Genomic DNA, 27122 nt, shown 5'->3' on the forward strand with positions numbered 1-27122 from the left:
AGGTTGAAGAAAAAATTGAGAATATAGAAAGTATATTTTATCAAAAATTGATTTCTTTGAAATAATCATCAATATCTTTTAAATTCAAATAATGCTTTTGTCAGACTCTTAACATGCTCATAAACTGGCATTTTTAAACCTGATATACTTTCCGTTGAAGTGAAAAACACAATATGCCATAAACTTAGGTATTGATCAATAGCTCACAATGTAGGGTTATCTCATAGAAACTGTCACTTATATCATTATTAAATCTTCCATCCAGGTGCTACCAATGCAAGGACAATGTCATTTTTACATAGTTATACTTTCTAAGGTTTAATGAAGAGAAATTGCAAAGTTAGCTTTCTTTTTGAAGTAACTCATAAGGTTTACATGTAAAACCACCAACTATCCTAATAAGAGAAAATATGAAAAATGTGAAGGAATCACAATATCATTTATTTCACTATCATGTAAAATTCTACTATATCTGGTATAAGGAGTTTTTAGATATGAGCCAGTGATGTGCCTTTGTGTTGAATCTAGGACTTTTTGCCTCATCTTTTCCTTCTTTTTTTTTTTTTTAAGATTTTATTTATTTATTTGACAGAGAGAGACACAGTGAGAGAGGGAACACAAGTAGGGGGAGTGGGAGAGGGAGAAGCAGGCTTCCCGCCCAGCAGGGAGCCCAATGCGGGGCTCGATCCCAGGACCCCGGGATCATGACCTGAGCCGAAGGCAGACGCTTAATGATGGAGCCACCCAGGTGCCTCTTACCTTTTCCTTTTCTAAGCTAAGAAAGCAATATATTATGTTAGGTCATGTCTTTAAATTTTTAATGTAGACATAAAATTGTTTCTTCAATGAGGCTTAACTCTTCATTTGAGAATAGATCGAGTGCCAACATATCCAGTGCTCTGGTGGTACCTTTTTGTTTGATGTTGGTTTTGCTCAACCCTAGAATCTCACTGGTACTTTAGGTTAGTTTCTTCTGGACGTACATGTAGGAGACTATCTTGGAGAATTTTTGTTTGACTCAGATTTCTGGGTGTTCTGGTATGGTTTAGAACCTTGAAGTTTGATAGTGAGTTTCAAGTGTCCTTCTATTTGTGAGTATGATCTTACCTAGATTTTCTTCCTTTGGGATACTGCCTCCTCATTTAGCTATGGGCTCTCTATCTATCTTGACATAATTTGTAAATGTTCTTGAACTTCTTGGTGCTTTGGGCTTTAGAAAGTGGGCCAAACTAGGTTGCTTTATAAGGAGGATAGGTATTCCCAGTTAATAGAAATGGGAATAAATGACAGGTTTTAGAAGAACTATTCACCAGGAGATGCAGTTTACATAAAAATAGGGGAAAATACTGAAGAAATTTGTAGTAAAAAGCTTATAAATAAGATGGGCATCTTGAGGGACAGACTGGTTCTCTTAGTTGTGTCTCCAGCAGAGACTTCCTCCTATTTTCTTGCTAGTAGAACCTGCTTTTGTTAAAGAATTGACATGGATGTGCTAAGGAAAGGTGGGCCCTACCACAAACTAGGATTTAAAAAAAATTTTTTTGTCCTTAATCATAGAAATCTCTTTCTTCCTTTTTAGAGAGTAGTTTAGTTAGACATCTGATCCAGTTCAGCTTATTGGGAAGTCAGGGTGTTGTGTTTGGGAGCTGATAAGAGATTTAAAGAAATTCCCCCCTTTTTCCTTCTTAACTTTGGAAAAGGTACTGCTTGGAGTAGTGATGTCCCTCTTGCAAACATTGGGGAAATCAGGAGTCATGCAGAGCAGCTGATCTACATCCCTGACATTGGTGAGCATCTGAATTAACCCCATATTTATTACTTTCTGGATTTTTGTCATGTGAAAGAATAAAACTGTGTGGTTCAAGCCACTTTTAGTTTTAGAAGACTGTCTAAAATTTTGTGGTGTGTATATGTATGGTTAAGGAATTTGAACCTGCTCGAATAATGTAAGGTTACTTTCCTGATCTCACTAAGGCCTTTTTAAACTAGATAAGGAGACACAAATGAGTGATATGTCTTTGCTTTCAGACTGTCTTCAATAGAAGCCATAAGCTAGTGGTCAATAGGCCCTGAAATACACCTGATTGGTCTTCATGCTATATACACTCTTTTGTTAACTTTTGCCATATTCCTGCAATGTACTAGCCCACTTTACATATTAACATAATCTAATTGGCCACTATATTCATATAACTTGAGCTTCCTGGTTAAAAGTCTAGAAAATTAATCATTGAAACATTTATGTAAGCATCTTAAGGTTTTGAAAGGAATATTTGGGATATTCTCAAATATTTTCTGTATCAATTCCACCACTAAATATTTACTCTAAGAAAACAAATGTGGCAGCATGAGATGTAGATATTTAATCTTTATAATGTGCTAATTTTAGTGAAAAAATCATGAAAAAGTCTTAACTAATAATATTGTGGAATTTGTTAACTAAAATACACTGCATACAATCATGAAAAGTAAGTTATTTTTCTTTGTTTTTCATATTTGTCCCAGATTGATCTGTTCCAATAAATTAAAGACCAAATAACTGATCTAAGCTCTGAGAAGGAACATGTATGAATTACATTAGAAAATTTTATATAGATATAAAGCAGATGCATTTTATAATTCTTTTGAGGATCCATAAGCTTGTCATGGCTGCTTACATACAGAATCAGCACTTGATCACAATTTTGATTGTGCTTATAGAACTATATTTGTGGAGAATTTCTCATCAAAATTTGCATATTTAAATTGCAAGCCAAATAAAAGAACTATATTGACATGACTGAAGATGGCAAGGGAAATTGTGAGCCACTCAAAAATTTGCAATAATTTTGTGAAATTATCCATCACTGATTTACCCGTTTAGGGCAACTTCTTACAAAGTCAGCATAACAGTTTCTACTCTTGGTTCTACCACTTCGAGACACTGAGAAAGTGATATAATTTCTTTAAATTTAAATTATCTTTTGATAGTAATTTTATCTGCCTCTGCTTCAAGCAGATGAAGGTAAATGATAAGAATCTTTGTGAATGGTCCTTAAAGAAAATGTGATGGTTGGTAAAATACCGTAAGGTATCTGAAAAATTGCTATTTTGGTTAAAAACTTGATATTTAGGATATTTATTGGTATAGTAGAGAATGTAAATAAATAAAAATCTTTTGAAGCCAATGTATTAAATACATTGGCTTCAAATTTGTGTTTTTAAATTAATTTTGCTGCTGTTACATTTATCTTTAATACAGCCAACTGTCACTTCATAATTATTTTGTGGGTGAATTTTAGTGAATGTTATAAATTTAAATTAGAATTTTACTTATGAAATTCCAACAAGGGAATAAGCTATTACTTTATTTGTGTACTTCTAACCTTAAATTATGCTTATCGTAGTCTTCAATAGACAGTGTTCCAACCAAGAACTCTCTGGAAGCTTATGCTTTTCAAAAGAACTCAGTAAAGTAGATATAATACTAGGTCATAAACTTACCAATCTATATCAAAGAGGTGTGCAACAAAATAAGCAAGCTCCTATCATGGATATTTGCATTCATGTTTCAACTTTATAATGGTGTTTCTGGATATAAGGATTGTTTATGTTGTTGATGGCTGGGCACCTTGGAAAGAAGACTGAGAAGATGTGTTGTAAAGTTTGGAATCAGCAATGAAAAAAAAAGAAAGTTTATGTCAGTTAAAGGGAGTATTTCCATAATTCATGCTACATAACTGAGATTGAAGTACAAAAAGGATGGAATTTATATGTTTTTGGTTATGGCAACCTGATAAAATTAAGATATTTCTTGCTTCCTATTAATTTTGTCTTGGTGACAAAATGATGATAACACCTAAAAATCAGCCACTGTTATGTAAGTTTTGGTGGTTGGATATAGATTATAGGACAAAATATAGTTTACAACGAAGAGCTTACTAATTAAGGAAAAATTAATTAACTATCCAGATCTTAGTTGCTTCATCTTTAAAATGGATAGAAGAAGAATATTTACCAAAAGATAAGAAAATATGTAAAGTGCTTAGGCAGCCCTGTGTAGTTGGCAGGTGCCAAGTATGCAGTAGTACTAATAGAAGTGGGGAGCAGAGGGAAAAGGGGAGAGTTGGGAAAGAGGAGAAAGAGAAGGTACATAGCAGGGATGGGAGGAAGAAGGGATGAGTTGTGCTGTTTATTGTTTGTGTAGTCCATAAGAGCATATACTTTAAGAAAGGGAAGCCATTAATGTAACTGCAACAAAAAGTGGAGAAATAGAGTGAAATTGAAATTATGCATGGTATTTGATGTAAGAAAATGTAAATTTTATGAAAAAGAAGCATGAGTATTGAAAGGAACAGTCATATTGGCTCCCTTAAACCAAAAATCTAGTGGTAAAGATAAGGAAACTTGAGTGTGGCAATGGATAATAGATTTGAAGTGACCGTCAGTAAAGGTGAGGGTAGTGACAGCAGACCATATAGAAGCTAAACACATGACTCTGAGTATTTTCAAACAAAAAATATGTGTTTCATCTTTTGAGGAACTGGTTTTATGATATCAAAGGCATTACAGTATCCTGCCCTACCTACATCGAAGAAACTTCACCATTTATTCATTTATTTAGCAGTATGGGATAAAACCCATGCAGTGGGATTCTTTCAATGGTTCTTTATGAGAAAATATTATTTTATGTTGGCTATATGTTATGATTCCCATAAAAGGCACTGAAGTATACATGGTCAAATGAAAATAAATTGCTAAAATCAACAAATCTCAGTGCAGACAGTCTTAATTTACAGTGGCCCAACTTAATGATTTTTCAACATCTTCAGTGGTGCGATAGCAATATGCATTCAGTAGAAATCTAAAAATTCAGTAGGGCATGTGCAATGATGCTTTATTGTGATGCTGGGCGATGGCGACAAGTTACAGTCTGCAGGCAGCCACAGGATCGGGAAGGTAAACAGTTTACTTAAAATCATTCTGTACTCATATAGCCATTCTGTTTTTCATTTTTAGTACATGATTCAGTAAATCACATGAGATATTCAACACTTTATTGTTGACTTTATGTTAGATGATTTTCCCAATTATAGGCTAAGGCAGGTGTTCTAAGCATGTTTAAAGTAGGCTGGGCTATAAGCTATGTTTGGTAGGTTAGGTGTGTTAAATGCATTTTTTACTTATGATATTTTCAACTTACGATGGGTTTATTGGGACATAACCCCATCCTATGTTGAGGAAGATCTGTATCTACCCCTAGAGTTAGATGGACAATGCTAAATTTCACCTGCTTAAAAATCTAATTTGATGATAAACATATTATGCAAGAAAAATTTGAAGAAATAGGAATGCTTTCTGATTGCCTTAGAGGCAAAATTCAGAGCTTTGTTCTTTATTTTAGAGGCAGCTGATGAACAGAAACATATGTATGTAATTTTTTATTTTTGGCAAGGCTAAGCTTAAGCTGCTTTATTTGATGCAGTAAAAAGACCCCAAATCATGCATTTTAAAAAATCAAAAGCTTATATATTATTTTCCTCTTATGCAAAATCTTAAATCTGTAGCCCACTATTTATATACATATGTGTGTATATCTCTATCATCCATCCATCTACCTATCATCTATTATCTATCTATCTATCTATCTATCTACCTGTCTATCATCTATGTAATCTATATGTATTTAAAAAGTGTTAAGGGGCGCCTGGGTGGCTCAATCGCTAAGCGTCTGCCTTCGGCTCAGGTCATGATCCCAGGGTCCTGGGATCGAGCCCCGCATCGGGCTCCCTGCTCCACGGGAAGCCTGCTTCTCCCTCTTCCACTCCCCCTGCTGTGTTCCCTCTCTCGCTGTGTCTCTCTCTGTCCAATAAATAAATAAAATCTTAAAAAAAAAAAAAAAAAAGTGTTAATAGCTGCTACTGTTCCACGACAGACTTATGATAGTTAATATGTAAAGCTTCATTATTTCAGGTGACTGAAATGATTAGCCTATTTTCAAACCTACAAAATATCTATCTATGCTCTCTAAAACTTGGTTATTATGTAGCTCTTCTTAAAGCATAAGGATACCTAAACATTGTATTTTGAAATGGATTTTTGAGACAAGTACAAGATTTTGAAATCATTAAAATCCTTTAAGAGTTAAATTCACAAATGATATTTTACTCAGTCTATAGAACACAGAACAAAACTAGTTAAGTTTATCTTAAACATAGTTACCTCATTTAAAAATAACACTTGGAAAACTTGCTCTGTGATTTTTTTTCTAAAGACTTTGGAATATCATGACCCAGAGATTCATGCTAAATCATTTTGTTCCAATGAGTGAGAGAACATTTCCAGAAATTTCAGGCTTGTCAAAAACATTAGTTACCTATTTAAAAATCCATTACCATGAAATTTAACTTTTAAGGAAGAAATACATTTGTCAGCACACTTGTACACATTAAATGTTCACCTAAAAAAACTGTTGTCTTGTTCCAACAGCACAAATTAGAAATACTCTTACTGTTTTATTTTTAAAGTTTTGAATTTCTTATGATAAATTTATTCAAATTTATTCACAAAGTATTTTTTAGGGAGAAATGAAATATTTGCATTTTGAGCCATAAATTACAAAATAAAAGGCTTTGTCTTTGAAAATTTTTTTCTAACATCAAAGGCAAGTACTGCAGTCCTGAGGGATCAAAGGGACTTTATTTAGCTCTGCCTCAAGGGGGGACTTCCTTATCTTTCCCTAAGGTGAGGTCTTTGGTTCTGAGTTAATCCTGGCCTGATTGATAACTTGTTAACTAAACAATCAAATTGATAAAAGAGGTGTGATTATCACCTCTACTCTCCTTAAATGGCGATCATTTGTCTTGACTTTTGAGTTTTCATGGGTAATTCTATACTATAACAAAAATATGAGTTCTAAAATATACTGACTTAGAGGATTTATTCCAGTATATGTTATATGCTTAGAGAATTTTTTATATACCTCCAACATTATAAAGTTTCAATTAGCATAGTAAATAGCATAATGAAAAGGTATAATGAAATGTCATAATAGCTTTTCATAGACATGCCAAATAGATGGATAATGATTGCATTTTCTGTCCTCATCTTAGTTTAAATCACATGTCTATCTCAATAAATACTGAGTAATAGGTCGCAGGCCTGCAGTCCAAACCTAATTTCTGTGTGAGATTTGAAAGGCCTGTGCATTTTTGTGTGTGGAATTTTTAAAAAGATCTGTACTGGCATGGCAGTTTAGTTTGTATAAGAGCATAGGCTGCTGAATTTCTTTAAAAAGGGAGAAATAAAATACAATTAAGAAGTATTGAGGATTCACCTGCAGGATGAGGCTTGCTAGAATCAGTTACATTACCACATTACCAGGAGGTAGCAGTTCACTATTTTTTTTCCCCACTGTTTGTGATTTTTAGATATTTTAAATTTCTTCAGCAATTTAGACTTTACAATTTTCCCCTCAAATATTCTCTTACATGACTCTCACAGCAGTCCCTAAAAAAGACAGGACACATGCCTTTATTTTTCAGTTTCCTCATGAGGAAATTAAAGAAGAGAAAAGCCAAGAAACGTATCCCTAACCTAGGTCAGAGTGGAACAGTTTCCCACTCTTAGTTCCAACATTCTTCTCATTGTATTAGAGCTTTCTTGGTTTCCAAGGAAAGAATATTTGCTGATACAATATTTTCGATACATCTTGTGTTGATTTTGAGGGACCAAAGAATAGAGAAGATAAGGAAGACACAATACATGTACAATTCTAAAAATAAAAATGTGCATTATTGCTTTCTCTCTCATGTAAGTCTGTGTTCATAGTTCTCACTTCTAAAATAATTCAGACAAGGAAGATGAGATCCCATTGGAACCTCTGCAGACTCCTTTGAAGTGTTTAGTAGGCACTAGAGAAAAGTTTTTTTTTTTTTCTTAATACTGTGAAAAATTCTGTTTTATCTTAGAATCTACATAGACTTGAAAACTTGTGAATACTTGTATTCTATCCACATCAATGGAAAGTTAGGGGCATTTTATTACTCTAGCAAGAATGCATACTCTAATAGTAGTTATTCAAAGAAATTTTATGTAAAACACAAGTTGGAAAGAAATTAAATAAAATGACAAATAGAGCCAACTATTATTTTAATAGGTTCAGTTTCTATGAATTAAATTTTATTTTGAAAATCTATGTGCCACAGTAAAAGCAGTATATTTTGTGTTTTAAATATTTTTTATTCAAACAAATTAAGTAAATATTTTAGCAGTGCACTGTATTTCCACCAATGATTAACATTACAATATGGAATGTTAAACATTTACTCTTATTTTGATGGAGATAGAGACCTATATACTAATATTTTATAAGAGTTCCTCTTGAAGAACACCGCAATGCTAGAAAATTCACTTGGTTTTCAGTATTGCTGAAATCATAAAGTATGGAAAAAATATTAGATCATGTAATTAGCTATGTAATAACGTTTTGTGGCAAATTGAAGTTCAAAGTTTTATACTGGAATCATCATTTAAAAAGATATTTCTATATGAGAGTCTTTGCTGTGTCTCCATTGATCGAAAGACTGGATGTAGGAAATGTATATGACTTTAAGAAAAACAATGAAGGCAGGACTCCGTAAAGCATCCAAAATTGATTGGCTTGGTTGGGTGGCAGGGGGGAGGTTGGCAACAGAATAATACCCATTTCTTTTTTCATCTTACATTTTTTTAAGTAAATTAAAATGCATAGGTTATTCTTTGGCAAAAATCCAAACAGAGGAGCTTCTTGTTTATATGGTTTTATAAGGCATCTCAAAATTCTTGAACTTAAATTCATTGCTTTCAATACATATGGTTAATTTTCTTCTAGTATACAAATGAATTACTCTTGCAAGTATGTGGAATATTCAGTATTGCTTATTTCCCTGATTTCCTTGTTTTTTGTATTGTGCTAATAGTCATATGTTTTGCTTATTCCCCTGATTTCCTTGTTTTTTTGTATTGTGCTAATAGTCATATTTTTTGAATTATGCATTTAGACTTCCAGATAATCAGAAAATTTCCTTCCCTTTTGTTCTCCTTTCTATTCTCAACATGTTTTAATTCTGAGACCCACTCTTCCCTCCATTGTAAGAAAACTACAGTGATTTTCTCAAATCATTTTAGACTTTAGTGTAATATGTCCTCTTCTTAACTCAGAAGATTTATTATTTATAAGCCATTTACTTAACACTTACTCTTAATTTGAGTATATTTTGTCTAGAATTGTTACTTAATTTTCATTTAAAAGTTGCATGTATATATATGGCTTAATGCATAATCAGAAAACAAGAACAAAGTGTTGTACTTTTCTGTATTATGTTTTATATCTCACCTTTATGAGACAGAGTATATTTGGATTTTGGAAGTGAGCTCTTCATGTTCATTGAATGGACTAGTTGCTTTAGATGCGACCAGCTTTGTCTATTTATCCACGTTCCACGTTCCATACCAGTATCTTTTTCTCTTTGTGCCACTATGTGAGTAAGAGTGGGTGTGTAAAATATTTCTTTGATCCATTCATTTATCCAAGCAGGAATATATATTCATCATTCACTGTGCATTAGGGACCTTGTCTAGTAAAAGCTCCTAGGCTTCATACAGACACAGTTCAAATATAACCTCCACAGGATATGTTTTTCCCAAGTTAGGTCTAGTTTCTCTATTCTATGTTCTTTTACTTAAAACTTTTCTGTAATCTTAGAAAAACATGCAATTTAAAAGTTTGTACAAAAGCATGATTTTAACCATAATTATATTTTATGAGTATTCTATATTATTTAGATATGAATATTTTGACCTTTCATAGATTGGTAGTGACTTTATACTTTATTTACTTAAATTTGTGTTTATGCGAAATGTGTGCATTTTTCTTTGATGTTGCAATCACTTTTATAGCATTTATTTTATGCTAGTCATCACATAAGTATTTACAACTGGCATTTAAAAATTGGTTTACTTTTAACTTTTAAAAAATATATGAAATGAAAAGTCAAAACTCTGGACACAATAAAATCAGTGGTTGCCAGGGGTGGCAGATGGGAGAGGGATGAATAGAAGAGCACAGAGAATTTTTAGGGCAGTGAAGAATATTCTGTATGATATTATAATGATGGGTATATGTTTTTATGCATTTCTCCAAACCCATAGAATGTAGAAACCAAGAATGAACCTTTAAGTTAACTATGGACTTTGGGTGATTATGATATGTCATTATAGGTTCATCTTAATCAAATCTGTATGCCACAACTTTGTCAAAACCTTAAGCAAGATAGGACACAAATTGCCCTCAAATTAAATGAAGATAAAGAAAATGTATACATAACTAACCTCTGAGCAGGAGGGTGTTGTGAAAAATAATTGTAAAAATTTCTGGAACCCCAAAATAGATGCACACATGAACACACACAAATACTGCACCTCAACATTGAGTGGTAAGATTGGATCTAAGGGGAAAGATGGAGCCCAATTCTTTGCAGCTCTTTATTCAAACGTGGATAAACAGCCCCCTGTGAGCTCATACTAGAGATAGACAAGAAATTTTGCAGTGTGTGTTTTTTTTTTCCCCCTTGAATAGAAGTCAAATGATATGGGGAGTATTGCTCTAAATCTGGTGTCAGATAGTAAACCCCCAACCACAAGAACACTAGTAAGACATACAATTCTGCCAAAGGACTACTTCTAATCACCTCTAGTGACCATCTAGTAATAATCCAAAGGCAACATTCATTACCCAGGAAGGTCTGGCTTATGCACAGCACAGATGTGCAGTCTTCTTATTTCCACTTCATCACTTTCAACTCCAGACATGGTGGTTTATTCTTTTGGTTATGTTCATCAATTCTTGGTTACAGGATATCCCATCTCATCTTTTATTAATTATGGTTGCAATTGGATATATTGTTAAACATCAGGGCAATTCAGAGACTTAATTTTTCAGAAGATGGATAATCAAGTCAATTAAAGAAATTCTCCTTCTGGAATATTGGTAAAACTTTTATCCTGCAGCAGATTCTTAGATCCTTTTAATAACTGATTATTATGTCTGACATTCCATACTAGTCAGTCCTTCCAGTTCTTTGCACAATTCCTACTTTGCCTGGAACAATTGGGTTTACCTGTGCTTTTCTGTATGTCTGTTACCCTACTCATATAGATTGAAAAATATATTTATTCATTTTATAATATGTACTTTCAATAAAAGAGATGTGTCACCTGAAAATATAAATATATATATATATGTATATATAAATTTGGAAATAGACAAAGATTTGTGGTTAATAAAAGAAAGATTCATAAATGTGAATAGTGTAAGTTACTTTTTGAAGGGATTTAAACATTTTATTTCCATTTATTCTTACTCATTTGTAAATCTTTATTGGTTTTGTTTTTGAATATGAAAAGCATGGGTTCATTATGAGAAAGATAACATTAAAGAATAAAAAATTTAAAAAATGAAAGTTGCCACTTTAGTTCTTTCCCAAGAGAAAACCACTCATGTATTTAACAAGTATGCTCACCAGCAAGCAACTGTTTTGCATCCATTTTCTTCCTTCACTCTTTCTCTATTCAGCCCTCTAGCTAGCTAGCTTTCTCCTTATGATATAAATACCCATCTTTTATGGATATGATGTTATGCTATATATTTGAATATAATTTTACAGTGTAGTTCATTGATCATTGGGTAATATGCCCAATGATCAGATTTGGTTATGAAACAATTGGCAGTTAGTATCCATCCCCTGTTTAGCTTCAGTTCTTAATTGGGAAAAAGCTAACAGTTTCATCTTTTCAGGGTGGGCAAGAAATGTATGGACGAGAGACTGAAACTGGACAGTCTCAGACTTTGAAGGTAGGGAGAATGATGGGTTGAATTTTCAGTAATTTTGTGGTCCAATGTCTCTGGATTAGGCCAATGAAACTCGCTCTAGAGTAGTAAGAGAATTCTTAGTTATCTAGAAAACCTAGAATTACCCCATTTGGTATTTAACCTGAAGAGGACAATTACAACAGTAGCTGCTACAAACAAGGAACTGGGTCATGAGTAGGATTCTGGAACTCTTGGGATGGGGACAAGGCAGGCTCTTCCTGGTCATTTCAGTAGCTTGAAATAATGTGACCCAGTGTTTTGTATGATTGAATTTTATGGGCTCTCCTTACTGTATTATGGCAGGTCCTTACTATATTATATGTCTTGTGTTCATGTCAGCAATATAATTCAACTTCATTATTATAACATTCTTTTTGATTAGTAAACAGTTACTGATTTTTTTTCAAATATATTCATAAACAGTACTATTTGGTGGGTGTTTTTTGGTGTGTGTGTATGTTAATCTGTTATTGTCTATCTTTGGTATCTAAATATGAAAGTTCATATAAAAATTCAAGATTTCCATCTCTTTTCTAGGCTTTGGATGGGTGTAAAAAGATAAAAGGAATTGCCATTTTTAATCTACATTTTAATATTTTTTAAATCAACATGCCACTTCTAATAAAGGTGTTAATTTAATGCATAATTTCTTTATTTTTTCTGCTTTCCAAAGAAGTTAGCCAAATCAATACTACTTCCTAAAATCATTCCCCTCTTAGAATTAAGGATATAGGTTATCACTTTTTGAAGGTCTGGTGTGTGGTATAAAATCTAGCACTTTTGGCTGGATAGAACTTTGATCACTTTTGCAGTTTATCATATAGCTACTAGTCCATGGAAGTTTTTCCTTTCTACTTGGGTTAAGTTTGCTCATTTTTATGTTCTTGGATATTGACATATATTGTCAAAGTGTTCAAAGTTTATTGGTATAATTTGTATCTTTCATTTGATTTTATAAGTTTATACAGCTTATTCCTCTTTTTAAAAAGCCAAAGTGATAGATCTCAAAGATAAATTGCTTTAATTAAATCTATACCTGAATGTATATACATGCATAGTCAATTAGAGGATAGTTTGACTGAGTATAATTTCTGTGTTTAAAATTATCTTCCTTCAAAATGTTTAGAAATTACTCCATGGTTTCCTGATATTTGACACTGAGAATTCTCTTGGTAGTCTCACTCTGTTTCGTAGGATACTTGATTTTTCTCTCTAGAAACCTGCAAAATTTTCATCATTTCAGTTCAGAAGTTTTACCAGGATGCTTCTGGTTTTGTTTCTTTTTTTAATATTCTTGTCTAACAGTTAGTGGGTCCTTTTGATCTCGAAAAACTGAAGACTTTCAACAGTACATCTGGAGGATTTATTATTAGGTCTCTGGTTTCTCTGGGTGTGGAGTTTCTTCCACATTTCTGTTGGTAAGATTTGTCTATTTGATTATTTTCATTTCCCTCCATTGTCACAGAGGTGGGGGGTTTCTGAGCTCTGCCTAATTTTTCCTAAAATTAGAAATTACTGAAATTGGGATTTTTCAGTAAAAAAAGAAATTACTGAAATTGGTACAGTCATGGAAACCAAAATTGAGGTTCCTCAAAAAATTAAAAATACAAATATCAAATGATCCAGCAATTCTGTCTTGATACATATCCTAAGGAAATGAAATCAGGATTTTGAAGAAATATCTGCACTCCCATATTCACTGCAGCATTATTCACAATAGCCAGAACATGGAAACAACTTAAATGTTTGTTGATGGATTGTTGGGTAAAGAAAATGTAGTGTGTATATACATAATGTAGTATCATTCAGCCTTAAGAAGAAGGAACTCCTGTCATTTGTAACTACATGGATGAAACTGGAGGACATTATGCTAAGTAAAGTAAGCCAGACACAGAAAGACAAATACTGCTTAGTCTTAATATGTGTGACTCTTAAAAAGTAAAACTCATAGAAGAGTAGAATGGTGGATACCAGAGGCCAGATACGTTGGTAAAAGGGTACAAAGTTGCATTTATTTAGGATGAATAAGTTCTGATGATCTAATGAACAGCATGGTGACCATAGTTAATAATACTGTGTTGTAAACTTGAAATTTGCTAAGAGAATAGATCTTAAGTGTTTTTACCATACACAAAAAAATGGTCACTCTGTGTGATGGTGAAATGTTAATTAGCTTGATTGTGATAATCATTTTACAATGTATAATGTATAATCAAAACATTGCATTGTATACATTAAATATATACAGTTTTCATTTGTAAATTATACTCAGTAAATCTGGGGGAAAACAAAACAAAACAAAACAAAAAAGATAACATTTGCTGTGTATCTCCTAGTTTCTCTTCAGCTGATTGGACCATTTTCTCTTTTGATCTTGATTTTGTTTTTAATTTTTCTTCTTTATTTTCATTAGCACTTTGTGAGGAGAATTAGTTAAAAGGCTAAATACTTAATCTTGAGGTGGAAATTAAATTCTCTTGATTTGCAAGAATTTCTTTTATTTATTAAGGATATTAACTCTTTATCCATGATCTCTATCTATTATATTTTATGCATTATACTTGCTTTAAAGTTTATAGTGTTCTTGGGGCACCTGGGTGGCTCAGTTGTTAAGCGTCTGCCTTCGGCTAAGGTCATGATCCCGGGGTCCTTGGATCAAGCCCCGCATCAGGCTCCCTGCTCAACCAGGAACCTGCTTCTCCCTTACCCACTTCCCCTGCTTGTGTTCTTTCTCTCACTGTGTTCTCTCTCTCTGTGTCAAATAAATAAATAAAATCTTAAAAAAAATGGGGGGGAGGTCTGGGTGGCTCAGTCATTAAGTGTCTGCCTTCAGCTCAGGCCATGATTCTGGGGTCCTGGAATCGAGCCCCACATCGGGCTCCCTGCTCAGCCAGGAGCCTTCTTCCCCCTCTCCTGCTCCCCCTGCTTGTGTTTCCTCTCTCGCTGTGTCAAATAAATAAATAAAATCTTAAAAAAAAAAAGTTTATGGTGTTCTTTATTTGCACAAATATAGTTTATGTAATCATATCTGCTATTCCTAAAGGGCCCTATTTTTGTTTTCATTTTATGTAGACTTTCTCTCTCAGAATATTATATAAATATCATAAAGATTTTCCAAGTGTTTACAGTAGATTTAAAGTTTCATTATATATACATACATTCTGTTATCTATCTATCATCTATCTATCTATCTATCATCTATTATCTACTATCTACCTAACCATCTGTTATCTATATAGTTATACAGAAATAGTGCTTTTTAAATAATATGAAGTATGATTTTCTTTATTTTTCAAATGATGAGACTGTTTATTAAATAACTTATACCTTCTCACATATTATTGTACATCTCACCTACTGCATGCTACAAATCATCTTGGGCCCCAAGAAGATGAACGCAAAAGGATAGATCAAGTTTCACCCTAAAGGAACTTAAAGTATAAAATGGTACATTGGCAAACAGGAGAAGGTGTGGTCAGGAGGGTTTAGCTAACTATCAGCAGTAGTGTTTACCCAATTTCTGTATGCATGCTTTGTTGAATTTATTGTAAGTGACTTTTCTCTAGGCCAGACAATGACTTTCCTAAGAGACATTCTAAAGCTAAGACCATTAAGCAAAGATGACAAATTTTTTAATTAAACAGGAAAACATTTTTTTCCCCAAGTCTAAGATAGGAACTTTTAGGGAGATTTCTGAGTCCACATAATTTCTCAGATTAGATTTAGATCTTACCAATAGGAGACAGAAGATATACATATGGAAAGAAATAGAAGTTGAGCTCCTGGGGCCCTTGGAAGAGTCTTATTTCTTAATTATTAAAATCTCTATCCCAAGTGTCATAATTCAGAGGGGAGTAAATAGGACCACTGATTCAGGAATAGAAGCAGGCTGTGCCCATCTTTTTTTTTTGTATATGAATCCTAGTTTATTAATACTAATAACATAGTCAAGATTTTTTTTTGACAGTTCTCAGTCTGATTTTTTTTTCTTAAAGTTACTGTATCATATCTTGTAATTTTCTTTTTTTCTATTATTATTATGTTATGTTAATCACCATACATTACATCATTAGTTTTTGATGTAATGTTCCATGATTCATTGTTTGCATATAACACCCAGTGCTCCATGCAGAACGTGCCCTCCTTAATACCCATCACCAGGCTAACCCATTCCCCCACCCCCCTCCCCTCTAGAACCCTCAATTTGTTTTTCAGAGTCCATAGTCTCTCACGGTTCGTCTCCCCCTCCGATTTCCACCCCCTTCATTCTTCCCCTCCTGCTATCTTCTTCTTCTTTTTTTTTTTTAACATATAATGTATTATTTGTTTCAGAGGTACAGGTCTGTGATTCAAAAGTCTTACACAATTCACAGCGCTCACCATAGCACATACCCTCCCCAATGTCTTATCACCCAGCCACCCCATCCCTCCCACCCCCCACCACTCCAGCAACCCTCAGTTTGTTTCCTGAGATTAAGAATTCCTCATATCAGTGAGGTCATATGATACATGTCTTTCTCTGATTGGCTTATTTCGCTCAGCATAATACCCTCCAGTTCCATCCACGTCGTTGCAAATGGCAAGATTTCATTCCTTTTGATGGCTATATAATATTCCATTGTATATATATACCACATCTTCTTTATCCATTCATCTGTCAATGGACAGCTGTGCCCATCTTTTTAACAGGTTCCTCTGAGAGACAGCAGGCCCCATAGACAGTTCCCCATACCACTGGTCCAGGCAGTAGAATAGAATTATAGAGGGGCATGAGGAAGACTTATTGAGCCCTTAGGTTCCCTGTAAACTACTGAGGCAGCCACATATTTTCTCTTGGTTTTTCAAGTACTGTCACTGTGATGTTCCCGTGGCTTAGGAGAGTCTTGTGGTATTCAAACAACATAACAATATAGTTGGAAAAAAACGTGGCCAATGTAGGTGAAGACAAGATAAGGATGACTGAGCCTCTTGGAAATGTGTATTAAAGTTTAAGACCTGGTGGAAAAGAAGCTGCAAGCCATGAGACTTGTGACATTAATATTGTTCAAGGTAGAAGAATTTTCATGTTGAAAATGCCAGTGGTGTATGAGGAATTGAAAAGCTAGTGGGCAGAGGGAAGGGGTAACTGGCTAGATACAAATTTGGGGTGTGGCAGAAGCCATGCTATGACAGATCATAATAGCACATTGTTGAATTGCTGTAACTTGCTAACATTATCTTTTAGAGCAATTTTCAGCATATTACTATACTAATTCCATTTTTCTCCCTTCACTGATTTATTATTCCAAGAGGAAGATGAATTTTTATTCTGAAAAAATAAAATTTAAGTTTTTTTGGAACTCTGTTACATTATAGAATTTAATTTAGATAAAATTGATATTTTTCATTAATAAGCCTTTCTATCTTTGAAGCTGTTATAGTCCTACTTTTAAAGAACTACTATTTTGTATTCCTGTATAGATTATGAAATTTCCTTACGTGGGTCTAGAAAATTATTTTCAAGTTCTTTTCTTAGATCTGTAAGTGTTTTGATGTAATTGTGAATAAAATCCTTTTGAAATCATATTTCCTAAATACCTAGATATCTTGTATATGAACTTGATTTTTTGTTTATTTATTTTGTACTCCAGCCAACAGTTGGTGCTACTGGTTAGTTTCACACTTATCTTGTAAACTGTTGAGCTTTTTAGGAAAGCCTTATATTTATAAAAAATATAAAGAGGCAAATTGTTTCTCTTATTCTGTATTTACATTTAAATTACTTTATTGAGTTTTAGTTATTTGTCCTTATTTTATTTTTTAAGATTCCCAAAGCAATGCATAATAATAATGGTTTAAGTGAAGTACCTTAAAATAAAAAGTCATCTAATATTTACTATCATTGAGGATAATTTTGATTGCAATTTCATATTAATATTATTCTTCAGTTAAACCTAGTATCTACTAGTTAATAATTTACCAAATAAGACCTCCACCCTCCCCTCTGAAGAGGCTTCAGAAATAGAGATTTGATTTCATCATCTTTTGAGATGACTTAAATTCTTATTATGCTTTGGCATTCTTAGTAATAAGCTGTTTTTAGTAATAAACTGTTCTTTTATTCACACAAATTTAAGCACTTACTAGATGCTGTGTTATAAACACTATTTAATTGTCTTCATCTTCTACTAATCCACATCCCTGAAAAATATTACTCATCTCCACTTCAAATGAAGTGTTTAGTATGTAAGCATTCATCAAAAGAATAAATGAATTATTTCCTGTCTGGGTCTTTAAACTTTGGACAAATTTGGTATTTCTTACCACTGAGAAGGTGTAGAATCTTGACCTCTCTGCTTATGGTCAGCTCTCCAGGAATTACAGTTATTGGTGAAATTCCTCTCTGTGACCAGAAATAAATATTAACATTTTAAAAATGATCATGACTTGTAAAAGAACCTGAAGTAGTGTCATCCCTAGAAAGGGAAGTTCACTACTATCCAGATAGCAAAGGTACCAACTTTTTTGTGCTTGTCACTAAAGAAATTGTCTAAGGGTGAAGTACTCAAGGATTCAAGTCTAAGGTTGGAATTGAGGAAGAGAAGTTAAATCTGTTTTCTCTTGTCCCTCTTTCTGTTGTCTTGGGAAAGATACCCAAGTACCCTTGCCAGCTTCCATTAGACACCTGACCTCTCTACAAGCTCCTTTGAGTAGAGTTCCTCTGTAAACACAGAAATAGAAATCACAGTAAGCAGAAAAAATAACCTGTCTTTGTAATTATCTGAAATTATTTTTTTTTTTAAGCTCCATGGGGCTTGAACTCATAGCACTAAGATCAAGAGTCACATGCTCTACTGACTGAACCCCTATCAGATACCATTTTCTTGCCACGTTCAGTTTGTTCTAAAGACTTCTTGTTGCTCACCTATTTGTGTTGGCCTTGTTCCTGCCCTCATGGGTAAGATTAGATTGGTGTATGATTAGATTGCATCGTTATATCTTTATAATGTTTGTTGTGTCCTCTTTAGTCAGCAAATACAACATATCTGACTATAACGTATTTCTAAGAACAGTTCTGTACTGAGTCAAGTATCATCAAATGGCTACCTGATTTGTCCTTAAGAAATTCCTTTTATCAGTGCCCAAAGATTTTTCCCACACGCACATGGTACTTGTTTGGTTTTCTAACAACTTTAGGGATGAATGGCATCATCCATTCAGCAAGCATAAGACAGTAAGCAAGCACATGGTTTGCACAGGTGTGCTTGTCTTATAGCTCAAAGCTTTTTATCAGGAATCTTTGACAGCCAGGTCAGTATATTTAAAATCAAATACAAGGACTTTCCAGAAGGGTACTCAGTTAAGAAAGAGAGAAAAAAATACGAGGAGCTCAAATACAGACACAAGACATTATTTGAAATGTTCTAGATTTACAAGGATGACTCCAAGGTCTTTCTGAGTAACCCTATTTCCACTGCTCCCTCTCCATTTCCTATCTTGTTCTTTCTATCCTCCTTCTTTTGTAGAGAACTACACATTCTTCCTTGAAAGAATTATGTTAACCAATTTTCCTCTAATTTCAAATTTTTCATGGAATGTTATCAGCTTGCAACATTTCTTTCTTTCTTTCTTTCTTTTTTTTTTTTTTTTGCAAAAGTTGTACTGAAGTGCTCAAACTGCAAATAGTTACCTGAATATAAAGTCCAGGAATTTTGGTATCAAAGTTAAGAAAGCTCTCTTTCTATCCATTTTTTTTCTGTAGAACTCCCTTCAGAAGGGTAGTCTTTGCATATATATATTACTAACGAATAAATTCTTAATGTTTTAATTAGCAGTAAATTTTGCACCACATAGAATAGTTCTCCAAACAATGAAGTTGCGTGTTCATTTAGATTTAGATTGTGGCATAGCTTATACTGTGACTTTTTCATCTTTTTAATAAAAATAATGAATGATATGAAATATTTCCAGAAATCAGAGTAAGACCATGGCAATTCCTGATGTGGCTATATACTGATCTCTCTGATTCTTTGACTCTTGTAATGATATTCATATGTCAAAACCCAACCCAAATATCATTTTTTATCAAATTATATATTGCCCTCCTAGGCAGAGTTAACCAATTCCCTCTGTATTTCCAAAACACTTGTATGATAACCCTGTATGAGAACTTCTCTGATAACCCATGTATAATAATTGTATCAATAACTTGTATTTTTTGTTTCAGTCACACATCAGAAAGTTAGCTCCTTGAAAGTAGGGACTCCAATGCCTGGAGGTGTATTATAAATGAAGAATAAATGAAAAAATGAATTAATTACTATAACAAAATTTGGTGTTGTATTAAACCCATTTAAAAAACCCCATTCATTTGTTAAACAAATATTTATCAAACTTCTATTAAAGTCAGGCCTTGTTTTTAGGCCCAGAGGATATAGCAGAGAACAAAATCAATTAAAATCCCTGACCTAATGGAATTGATGAGCTAGAAAATTATAAAACTGTAGAAATTTGACCATCTTCTCTACAAAAATGACAAATGTATATGATTCAAATGAATATATTAAGAAACTAGATTCAAAGCTTTTTGAAGCAGTGGTTGTATTTCCTTTACTTGTTATATTCCCCATGGTGGTTAACTTGAGAACTCTGTCAACACTCATATACCAGGCTAGTCTGAGTCCCCATCTTCTGTTACCTGGGTTACTGAAATAGCCTCCTTCATGGTCTCCCTGCGACATGACCTCTTAGTTCCTGATTTTATCAAAGCAGCCCAAGCTCAAGCCTATTTAAAGGGTCTATGAACCAGATCATTACACTCTTCTTCACAAAACCCTATGGTGGTTTCCCATTTCACTACGAGGTAGCACTAGCTTTCTTGCCGTGGCCTACAAGGGCCTTATATATTCTAGTATCCCACTCTTCTTCCCCTTTGGTGTCCCTATTTCATATTGCACACATACTTGATCAAGCTGTTTCCACCACACTGGCTTCGTGCATATACCAGTGATGCTTCTGCTTTAGGGCTTTTGTACTACCTCTTTCTTCTGCCTGGAAAGTTCTTCCCTGAGATACATAATTGACTAACTCCTCACCGCTTTCAAATTCTAGCTCTAATGTCATTTCTCAATGGGCCTACTCTGATTGTACTTTCAAATGTTACCTATCATTCTGAAGCACCCATTATCTTTTCCTATTTTTCTGTTTCCCATAGCCCAGGGGATATTCTTTCATACCCTACAATTAACTTATTTATTATGACTATTGTTCATTGCCTCTCTGCCCTGCTAGATGGTAAGTTCCATGAGAGCACTATTTTTTTTTTTTTTTAAATATTGTTCACCAATATCCCATGACCCTAGAATAGTGCCTGGCATACAGTAGGAGCTCAAAAAATGTGTGTGTGTGTGTGTGTGTGTGTGTGTGTGTGTGTGTGTTTAATGACTGGATAAATGTTGGCTATTCTGAATTAGACTGGATGGTCACATATTATTTGAAAAATACAATATGCTAATGCTCCTCCTACCTTAATACTCTGCATTATAATCCAGAAGAAAATAAGGGTAAGGAACTACCATTTATTTATTTCCCAGTGTTTAGCAGGCAATATGCTAGGAGAATTACTATTTTTCGTTTGACTCTAATAACTCTATGATAATCACAGTTTTACTGAGGAAGCTGAGAATGAGGGAATTAATATAACTTACGGCCTTACCCTGGAAGTGTTGGAATGCCTCAGGCCTCCTTGCTCTTCCCATTACATTGCATAGCCTAAAAATATTTTTAAAATAATTGGCATAATTTCCAAAATGGGTGTCAGTAAGTTGGGTAAATCCTCTGAAAATTAAAAAAAAAAAAAAAAAGCAATTCCATCTCTATCATATACTGGTTTAAAAGCAGGCAGGACATAACATAATAAAATAAAATTAAAAAAAAATAAAAGCAAACAGGTGGGGTTGGAGGAAGGGAATCTATTTGCCTATTGATTAGAAAGTCACTACTGCTGTTTCTGTTAGATTACTGCTAATACGTTCTTCACCAAAGAGAAAAAAATGCTAAAATTTTTATTAAAAAATCCTATCATGACAGCCAGTTCAATCAAACAAGCATTAGAAATGTATACCACAGAGTTTTTTATAGGTTGTTCTGATTTCTGACTATATAAGAACTAATGTTCTAGGGAGTTAAGTTTAGATGTTACATTTTCAAATGAGTGAAGACTTTTATTTATAAGTATATCCTTCACAATCTTGCCAAATATTATGCTCTTGGAAATACAGCTATCAAAAAGTCTTTGTATTGCTTCATGTGAACTAGAAGTAAAGTAAGGATTAAAAACATTTTTTTTTTTTTTTTTGACACTCAAGTGTGGAGCTTTTTCTGGTTACATAAAGATATCCCAGTGTTACAGAAATTCTCTACAACCCTATGGCAAACTCAAAATTGATTTTTATGTGGATTTGGAAAAATTATCTACTGCCTGTCCAATCTTATAATTAGGAAAGGGCTGGAATTAATGATCTTTTTTTCCCCTTTAAAATAGGGAATTCAACTTCAGGGTAAAATTAATTATCTTCTTGGTTGATCTAGAGTATTTTTTGTCCTGAATAATGAAATGACATTCTCAATAATATGTCTGATGTAATATGCCCATTTTGCCATAAGTAATATCCTTTTGACTGACTTCATAACACAGTAGTATTATGGTGTGGGATAGTATTATGGTGTGGGCCAGCAATTGAGCTAGTTATGACTGCTGAATAGAAAAGGTTGGCTAGTTTTGCAGTGTATCTAACTATGGTTATTCCTTTTATTCTGTTGAAGTGTTCAGTAGTTCAGAGTGAAGAATGTGTATAATGATTTATTTTAGATGGCAAGAACAAAGAAATAACTCATTTGCATTATGGTATGTGGACCGTGTTGTATACGTAGAGTATGATATTTCACATATAAAACATCTGTGTTAAAATCGGGACTTACTAGATTTTAGTTTCTTCATATAAAAATCTTGTAAGTAATGTCTTCAAAATTATGAATCTTACTCAACTAGATACACTTTTAAAATTTATTTGCAGTTTACCTAGTTCTCCACATGATTCCAATTCTTTGAAATTGATTGAGGCTTTCTTAGGACCTAACTAAGGTTTTATGTTGGCAAATGTTCCATGCATACTTGAAAACAAGTATTATGTTGTTGTTGGGAATGTTCTGTGTATTCCAAATTAGGTCAGCTTTCCTTACTGAGTTGTTCAGTTCTTCATCTTTACTCATATCTTTTTTCTGGGTGTTCTATCAGCAATTGAGAGAGAGATGTTAAAGTCTTCCACTATGACTGATGAAAACCCATTGCAGCTAAGGCAATGGGAGTTTTAAAAATTTACCCCTGGAAGAGGGGGGGTAATACATGCCAGGCCTAGAACTACAGGTGAGGAGGGAGAAAGCCATACCCCCTGAGACTCACTGGCACAGAAAATGTATACCTGCTTCGGCCTCCCCACCCCCTCACCAGGATAACAGGTCTCGGGTAAAAGTAACAGTGGAATACAGCTGTGGGATCTGCAAGACACAGGCTCTGAGGTGCAGTGCAAAGGGAAAACCCAAGGCTGAGTGGAGCTAATATTTAGAATAACTGCAGCATACCTAAACATAAGATATTGCTAGCACAATTTCAGTTATTAGTTTGTTATCATTATTCTAGAATTTCCATTTGTTCCTGTGCTCTTGAAAATTATCAATCTTCTATTTCCTTGAACACAGCACAATTAATGTTAAATTCATGGATGGTAATTATTGGGTCTGTTCCTCTTGATTTTTTTTATCATGTCATCTTGTCTTAGAACTTATTCTTTTTTGATGGGTTCCAAACAGTGTATATTTATAAGTTAGAAGGGACTTGAGGCTTAGGATGATGATATGGTATTGAAAAGACAGAGGAATTAATAGATCTAGAACAGTGATTTTACTAGGGATTTAGATCATGCAACACTAGACTTCACATCCCATGTATTTAGGTCCATTTCCGATTCACATTTCTTTTTTCCGGGAATATAACCTTTTATGGTTCTTTCTCAAAACATAGTTTTCTTATGAGCTTCCCACTTCTTAACAGATCATGAATACTTTTTTTTTTTTTTCCTTTTAAAGAATTGGCAGAAGCCTTCAAGTGAAATATGGTTACACTGGCCAGGTTTAACTGCCTGAGTTTTCCTCCTTTCCTGAATATTAACCCGATAGTTCTGCATTGTCTTGTAATTATTTCTATTTAATTTCAGTTTGAAGGTCAGTCCTAATTTCTTAGTCTATCATTGCTGGTGTAATTGTAGTTTTACTTCCATTTCTAATATTATGAGTAAGGTTAAGCATTTTGTTGTAGGTTAACATTCCATATACATTTCTTTTTTTTTAAATTTTATTTTATTATGTTAATCACCATATATCACATCATTAGTTTTTGATGTAGTGTTTCATGATTCCTTGTTTGCGTATAACACCCAGTGCTCCATTCAGTACGTGCCTTCTTTAATACCCATCACCAGGCTAACCCATTCCCCCACGCCCTCCCCCTCTAGAGCCCTCAGTTTGTTTCTCAGGGTCCATAGTCTCTCATGGTTCGTCTCCCCCTCCAATTTCCCCCCCCTTCTTTTTTCCCTTCCTAATATCTTCTCTCTCTCTTTTTTAAAATATAATGTATTATTTGTTTCAGAGGTACAGGTCTGTGATTTATCAGTCTTACACAATTCACAGCACTCATCATAGCACATACCCTCCCCAATGTCTATCACCCAGCCACCCCATCCCTCCCACTGCCTACCACTCCAGCAACCCTCAGTTTGTTTCCTGAGATTAAGAATTCCTCATATCAGTGAGATCATATGATACATGTCTTTCTCTGATTGACTTATTTCACTTAGCATAATACCCTCTAGTTCCATACACGTTGTTGGAAATGGCAAGATTTTGGTTTTGGTTTTTTTTTTTGATGGCTGCATAATATTCCATTGTATATATATATCCCACATCTTCTTTATCCATTCATCTGTTGATGGACATCTTGGCTCTTTCCATAGTTTGGCTATTGTGGACATTGTTTCTATAAATACTGGGGTGCATGTGCCCCCCTTTGGATTACTACATTTGTATCTTTGGGGTAAATACCCAGTAATGCAATTGCTGGGTCATAGGGTAGCTCTATTTCCAACTTTTGGAGGAACCTCCATACTGTTTTCCAGAGTGGCTGCACCAGCTTGCATTCCCACCAACAGTGTAGGAGGGTTCCCCTTTCTCTGCATCCTCGCCAACAGCGGTTGTATCCTGACTTGTTAATTTTAGCCATTCTGACTGCTGTGAGGTGGTATCTCATTGAGGTTTTGATTTGGAATTCCCTGATGCCGAATGATGTTGAGCACTTTTTCATGTGTCTGTTGGCCATTTGGATGTCTTCTTTGGAAAATTGTCTGTTCATGTCTTCTGCCCATTTCTTGATTGGATTATTTGTTCTTTGGGTGTTGAGTTTGGTCAGTTCTTTATAGAGTTTGGATACTAGCCCTTTATCTGATATGTCATTTGCAAATATCTTCTCCCATTCTGTCAGTTGTCTTTTGGTTTTGTTGACTGTTTCCTTTGCTGTGCAAAAGCTTTTTATCTTGATGAAGTCCCAATACTTCATTTTTGCCCTTGCTTCCTTTGCCTTTGGTGATGTTTCTGGGAAGAAGTAGCTGCAGCTGAGGTCGAAGAGGTTGCTGCCTGTGTTCTCCTCTAGGATTTTGATGGACTCCTGTCTCACATTTAGGTCTTTCATCCATTTTCAGTTTATTTTTGTGTGTGGTGTAAGGAAATGATCCAGTTTCATTCTTTTGCGTGTGGCTGTCCAATTTTCCCAACACCATTTGTTGAAGAGACTGTCTTTTTTCCATTGGACATTCTTTCCTGATATTTGTTCTTCCAATCCATGAGCATGGAACGTTTTTCCATTTCTTTGTGTCTTCCTCAATTTCTTTCATGAGTATTTTATAGTTTTCTGAGTACAGATCCTTTGCCTCTTTGGTTAGAATTATTCCTAGGTAGCTTATGGTTTTGGGTGCAATTGTAAATGGGATCGACTCCTTAATTTCTCTTTCTCCTGTCTTGTTGGTGTATAGAAATGCCACTGATTTCTGTGCATTGATTTTATATCCTGCCACTTTACTGAATTCCTGTATGAGTTTTAGCAGTTTTGGGGTGGAGTCTTTTGGGTTTTCCACATAAAGTATCATATCATCTGCAAAGAGTGGGAGTTTGACTTCTTTGCCGATTTGGATGCCTTTTATGTCTTTTTGTTGTCTGATTGCTGTGGCTAGGACTTCTAGTACTGTGTTGAATAGCAGTGGTGACAGTGGACATCCCTGCCGTGTTCCTGACCTTAGGGGGAAAGCTTTCAGTTTTTCCCCCATTGAGAATGATATTCGCTTGAGTTTTTCATATGGCCTTTATGATATTGAGGTATGTGCCCTCTATCCCTACACTCTGAAGAGTTTTAATCAAGAAAGGATGCTGTACTTTGTCAAATGCTTTTTCTGCATCTATTGAGAGGATCATATGGTTCTTGTTCTTTCTTTTATTAATGTATTGTATCACATTGATTGATTTGCGGATGTTGAACTAACCTTGCAGCCCAGGAATAAATCCCACTTGGTCGTGGTGAATAATCCTTTTAATGTACTGTTGGATCCTATTGGCTAGTATTTTGGTGAGAATTTTTGCATCCATGTTCATCAAGGATATTGGTCTGTAATTCTCCTTTTTGATGGGATCTTTGTCTGATTTTGGGATCAAGGTAATGGTGGCCTCATAAAATGAGTTTGGAAGTTTCCCTTCCATTTCTACTATTTGGAACAGTTTCAGAATAGTAGGTATTCATTCTTCTTTAAATGTTTGGTAGTATTCCCCTGGGAAGCCATCTGGCCCTGGGCTCTTGTTTGTTGGGAGATTTTCGATGACTGCTTCAATTTCCTTAGGGTTATGGGTCTGTTCAGGTTTTCTATTTCTTCCTGGTTCAGTTTTGGTAGTTATACATCTCTAGGAATGCATCCATTTCTTCCAGATTATCTAATTTGCTGGCATATAGTTGCTCATAATATGTTCTTATAATTGTTTGTATTTCTTTGGTGTTGGTTGTGATCTCTCCTCTTTCATTCATGATTTTATTGATTTGGGTCATTTCTCTTTTCTTTTTGATAAGTCTGGCCAGATGTTTATCAATCTTATTAATTCTTTC

This window comes from Halichoerus grypus, chromosome 9 (genome assembly GCF_964656455.1).
Source record: "Halichoerus grypus chromosome 9, mHalGry1.hap1.1, whole genome shotgun sequence".
Classification (NCBI taxonomy): Eukaryota; Metazoa; Chordata; class Mammalia; order Carnivora; family Phocidae; genus Halichoerus; species Halichoerus grypus.